Below are 6,456 nucleotides of genomic sequence, written 5' to 3'. Positions count from 1 at the left end.
AGTCTTAGAGTACATTTGGAATAATTTGAATAATTTTTCAATCCACTAAAGAAAGGAAATGTAAGTTAGAAATTCTAAGTTTTGAATTCTAATGGTTGGTAGATTTTTGGAGGGAAAGTTGATTTAATCCCATAAACATATTATTAATGCATTCCATCCAACTTGGATCGGTTGAGGAAATTGATGGACACATTATATAGCCAAGTAAAAGAATAGGGGATGAGGAGAGTACGAATTAGAGAGAATTTGGTATAGGTTGGTTATTGGAGGAGCAATAAAAGTTTTTTTTTTTCTTCTCATTATTATGGTTTATTGATTATATCTCTATATTTTATCTCTATAATTATTTATACACATCAAATTTCTCTTGTTTGATACTAGTGAATATGCTAAAGTTATTATTGTTGCATCAATATACAAATTTTTGACATGGATTAAGGGATTTTCTTTAATGTCAAACCAAATTTTGTCTCTTTCCTGTTAGGAATAGGAGACATAAATATCAGTTACATGCAAATATAACCAATATCAAAAATAAATAAATAAATAAAATAGAAGAGAATACTATCTTTTTTAATGTGGTTGACCCAATCTTTGGGTTACATCCACCGAACTATGAGTCTAATATTCTTATTATCCTATGATAATAACTTGATTAAAATCTATAATTCTTTGCAACTCAATACTGTTGCAAGAAGCTTCTATCTCATCATACATCATAAAATCCCTAATCCTAAGCCATTTTATACAATATTTTTTTTCACTTAAAAAATTAGGGCTAGAATATATTGTCCAATAGAAAATTGCTTCTGGTAGCTTTTACAATAATAAAGTCATTTGAGCATTTTAGGGGCACTATCCCCAAAAACCACCATAGGGGTGTTTTTCCTTGACCTTGACCTATATTATAATAGGAATAATTCTGGGGAATCTTCTCTATGACCCCATCTTAGAAGCGCTACCCCCAAATCCTCATAGAAAAATCTAGGGGGGACCTCTATCAAATAAAATGGGATAATTAACCTTTGAGACTAATTGGGCTCCACAATAACATTTCCAAGGAACTCTGATCATCTCATAGATATAAGAGCCTAATATCTATGAGATGATCACATCCTAACATGCCAAATGGTAAAATAACCTATTTAAGTGTATATAGAATGAAGTGTTGTTGGTGACCACCATTAATGTGTGTTGTAGGGACACAAATTTGATGCTAAGGTGTAGCAGTGGAGGATCTAACCATTGGAGGGATATATTTCATGTTTGAATAAGTTGGAATACACACAAGAGAAGATAAATAATCTATTTTCTTGTTGTAGGGGCATTGAGAAACATTGAAGAAGTCATAGTTTTGGCAAGGGTTTGATAACTAAGTTGGGGGTTTTGGGTATAGACTCAAATTGATGAAGGAATATTTAAATTGGGATCAAAATAGGATTCTGTAACAATTTAGAGAGTTGGTTGTTAAGGATTGCACATAATTTCTTTGGAAAGGTGACCTTATTTTATGCCAAAAATTGTGACAATGAGCCATTTGTGGGCGATGGTCCAAAACAAGTGATACTAAGTTTGTGATATGTTGAAGAAGGGGAAAATTAGTCTCAAAAAAATGCATTTTTGTTTAGATTTCCTTTGGAAAAGTTGGGAAAAAACAATTAGTTTTAGTCACTATATGCCTAATTGGCTTCTAGGCCTAGTTGATCAATAAATTAGGGTTTTACATTGAAAGGGGAAAGGGGAAAGTAGAAATTTGTGAGTGCATGAATTAGAATTGTTTGAGTTAGGAGAAGACTCTTAATTCATTAGAGATCACTAGGAAAGTTAATTGGGTATTTTGAACAACCAAGGTCATTAGTAGTCTTTGAATACAAAGGCAAATTGTTGCACAAAGTTGTAAAGTTAAATCTACCAAAGTAAGTGAGTGTCTTTCCAATTCTATGATCTCCATCAAAGTGGTATCATATCACATAAGATTCATTTGGGGAAGGGGAGTTAATAAATGTTAGAAGGGGAAGAATTTGAAGAGGCTCAAAGCATGCCTCGAAGGATAACAAATATATAGCTTTACAAACTTGTGCCACAACAAGAAGAATAATACAAGAAGGTTATGGAGAAAATGAAAATGATAGAGAGAGAATTAGAAAAGGTAAACAAGAAAAAAAAGAATAAGAAAGGGATTTATCATGAGGATCAAAGTGAAGATGAAGAAGAAGAAGTAGAGGTTGAAGAAAAAGAGGAGAGGGCACCAAGAGAGGAGTTAGACCTAGATGATATAAGGGTGGCTAAAATTGCTAAAGCCATAAGAGGGAATGATTATAAGGGAATGTATGATATACTCATGTATGATGAGAAGATTATAGGTGAGAAACTAATATATTGGTTCAATGTTGTGGAGAATTTCTTTGACTATAAAGATGTGGAGGATGTCATATCCCCATTTTAAGATAGAATTTTAATAATTATTAGATAATTCAATATTATTAAATAAATAATAAAGTTATATTAAAACTAATACTAAAATATAAAATAAGAAAATAATAATAATTTAATCTATATTACTAATGAAATAATATTTAGTATGATATTTTAAATAATTAAAAAATAATAAAATTTCAATGAGTAAAGAAATAAATAAAATTAAGAAACAATATTGTAGAGTTAACTTTCTAATAGAATTTAATAATAAATAAAATAAACACAAATAAGTAAGTAAAAAAATAATATAATATAAAATAATATAAATGAACTAAATCTAATAAAAAGTCAAGAGATGTTTAACAAATAAACATGACTCCTTAAAATTAAGATGTAAAGGGAGGAGAATTTATTTTAGATTGGGGGAAAAAAGGGAGAGGAGAATAGAGGAGTTCAAAAAGGAAAAATGGAAGAGGAAAGTAATATGAAGAAAACAAGGAAGTGACTTTTTCAAAAGGTGTCACTGATATTGAAAGGATGTGAACCTTTGAAAGGGTCATAATTATGAATGGTTGTGACTCTTCAAAAATATTGTGATTATAAAGTAGTGAGACTTTTTCAAAAGATTTTAGTTAAAAAGTGTCATGACTTTTCAAAAGGATTATAATTATGAAGTGTTATGACTTTTCAAAGCATTCGTATTATGAAAGCTTGTGACTCTTGGAAAAGAAGAAACAAAAAAGTATAATTTTTTCATTTCCTTATAATTAGAAAATGAAGAATTTTGGAATGTAAATATAGAGTTTAGAAAAGCTAGAAGGAATAATTCATTGAAGGGCTGACTAAGGATATAGCCACATGGACCAAGAAAAGAAGAAGGTAAGAAAGGTATGTTTATGTATTATATTTCTTTAATTATATTTATGAATTTATTTATATTAATGAATCATACTTGTGGATAATATTGTGTTAACCTATGAGGTTAATACCATGGATACTAATGAAACTTGAAGCATGGAGCATGTGAGATATTTAAGATCTCCATTGTTTGCCATGGCTGATAATCAACATGCTAGAATATTTTGATGTTGTCAAACAATGCATATATCATTAGCCTTGGATAGAGGATGCTTGTCCAAGAAGAACCTTAAGGTGTGTGCTCCCGGGATGACAATGATGTTGCTATGAGCTAAGAAGCCCAACTTGGAGACATCCTTAAGATTGGGGTTAAACTAGTGGGTAGAGTAATACAATTAGTTTTTTATTATTGTGATTCTAACCATTATTTTGCAGGAATTACTTGTCTTAAACTAAACCTAATAGTGGGGACATTTTAATGGTATCAAAGCATGATCTTTCCATCCTCTAGGGTTAAAAAGGATCTAGAAAAATATTTTATATGAAAGACTAATATAGAAAGTTAATGAATATTGGAAAGGATTCAAACCTATTCATGATAGAAACCTAATAATTTCAACTAAAAGAAATATATATTTCAACTCAACAAAAGAAATTATCTAATTTCTTGAGGATAAGCAATTTGAGGAAGGGCAGACTGTCATATCCCCATTTTAAGATATAATTTTAATAATTATTAGATAATACAATGTTATTAAATAAATAATAAAGTTATATTAAAACTAATACTAAAATATAAAACAAGAAAATAATAATTATTTAATCTATGTTATTAATAAAATAATATTTAGTATGATATTTTAAATAATTAAAAAATAATAAAATTTCAATGAGCAATGATGCAAGAGCATCCTAGGTTGCCATGGTATCCTACTCATTTTTTTTTCATTCTGCATGTGGATGCCTAGTTACTATAGCACTTGGTGCCGAGTTACTATAGCACTTAGTTGGTGTCAAGTTATTGTAGCACTTGGTGTCAAGTTACTATAGCACTTGGTGCTGAGTTACTGGAGCAATCTAGTGTTGACCAAGTGTTCCTCTATGTGCCGAGTTACCCAGTGTATGCCAAGTGACTCTTCATGTGCTGAGTTACCTAGTGTATGCCGAGTGACCCTTCATGTGTTGAGTTTTCCTATTTATGTCGAGTGTCAGCATTTGGACATGATTTCTATGAGCTGACTTGTGGGATTTATTTCAATCATGATATTTATGTTAAGATATTTTCTTGGGATTTTTCCAAACTGTTGTTGGGTCATTCTTCCTCTTATGTAATGTTCTATGATGATCTATAAGCCATTTTGGCAAGTATATATAGAGTGTTTAGGCTTAGAGTTAAGTAGTTTTTTGAAGAGGATTGTAAATTAGAACTAGAAAGTGCGAATTTGTTGTTGGATTTTTGAATGTGAATGTATTTGTATTTGGTCATAACCTAGAAGGCCTTGTAGCTAGGCATGTATGAAGATATTTTGAACAATCAATAGAAGTATTTCACTCTTCTTCCTCCTTTGGTTGTTGTTCTTTGTGTTTGCTTCCATTGTGTTAACTCTTGTAGGGTGTTTTCGATAGTTGGGTGAGCCTTTGGCCCTATTTATTCACCCCTCCCTTACATTAGTTGGTATTAGAGCTTGAGATTCATCCTTGTGGAGATTGGATTGTGTAGAACCCTAATTTGGATTTGGTGGTAGGGTGGAAAATCTATGGATTTGACCTATAACTTGTAGAAGGTTACAATCTTGTAGGAACCTAATTTGTAAAGATGGTTCATGGTAGAAGAAATACTAATAATGCCATATTGGATTAGTTGAGACAAATTGTAGCGAGATTAGATGCTGTAGAGATAGCCCAGAGGAGAGGAGCACGTCTTGATGATGTAAGTGATGATGAAGCAGTAGCACCAAACTATAATCTAGAACTTGAAGAAGATCAAGATGAGGAAAGATTGTTGTGAGTTTTTTCTAGGGAAAATTCAAGGCCTGCTATAGAAGTTGTTCCTTATGATGGAAAATTGGGTACCAATTTTATGTTAGATTGGATCTCAGATAGGGAGAAGTTCTTTGAGTATGAAAAAACTCTTGATAATAGAAAGGTGAATATTGTAGTCACTAGGTTGAAAGATCATGCATCACTATGGTGGTAACATTTGCAAATTGATAGACAAAGGAGAGGAGAGGAGAAGATCTAAACTTGGCCAAAGATGGTGAACAAGGTAAAGAAAAAATTCTTTCTTGTTGATTACTAAGTTAGCTTGTTGAGAAAGATGAAAAATTTAAAACAAAAGGACATGATTGTGAAAGAGTATACTGAGGAATTCTATAGATTGGACATTAGATCTAGATATCTAGATGATGATGTTGAGAAAATTGCAAGGTACATAAATGGATTGAGATCTAGAATTCAAGATTAAATAAGTTTTGTGAAGTTGAAAAGTGTTGAAGAAGCATATCAATATGCCTTGAAAGCTAAGGAGATCTTAGCAAAGAAGCATAAACAAAGACAAAGAGGTAGAGGTGGTAGATTTCAGAGAGGTAGAGGTAGATCTTATGGTAAAGGTGGCAGATTTAAAAGTTTTGTGTAGGATAAAGGAAAATCTGAATGGAATAATGATGAAAAAGGTAAGACCGAATGGAAAAGTGGTAATTATTACCAAGAAGGTACTAATTCTTACCAAGGAAGAGGTAATTCTTATTCTAGAGATGGATTTCATGGTAATTGTTTTAGATGTGGTAAAGAGGGACATAGATCTTTTGAATGTAGATCCTCTAAAAGTGGGCAAGGTAATATAAATGTTGTGATTCAAGGAGATGACTATGGTTCACCAAGTGGACCTAAGGCTGGTGAAAATCTAATGGTAAGAAGAACCTTATGTAATGAGGGAAGTGATGAAGAACCTATTTTAAGGAGAAATCTTTTCAAGACAAGATGTAAGATGGCTAAAAAATGTTGCAAAGTGATAATTGGTAGTGGAAGTTCTACAAATTTGGCATCAAAAGAGCTGGTTAAAAAGTTGCAATATCAAAGGTTGAAGCATCCTAAACCCTATCATGTTTCATTGATCAAAGATGAGCATAAGATATTGCTAAGTGAGCAATGGCTTGTCAAGTTCAAGATTGGACATTACTT

Source organism: Cupressus sempervirens, chromosome 6, assembly GCF_028749045.1.
Source record: "Cupressus sempervirens isolate cs-2001-9-10 chromosome 6, ASM2874904v1, whole genome shotgun sequence".
Taxonomy (NCBI): Eukaryota; Viridiplantae; Streptophyta; class Pinopsida; order Cupressales; family Cupressaceae; genus Cupressus; species Cupressus sempervirens.
The sequence above is the reverse complement of the archived record's forward strand: the minus strand, read 5'-3'. Positions refer to the sequence as shown.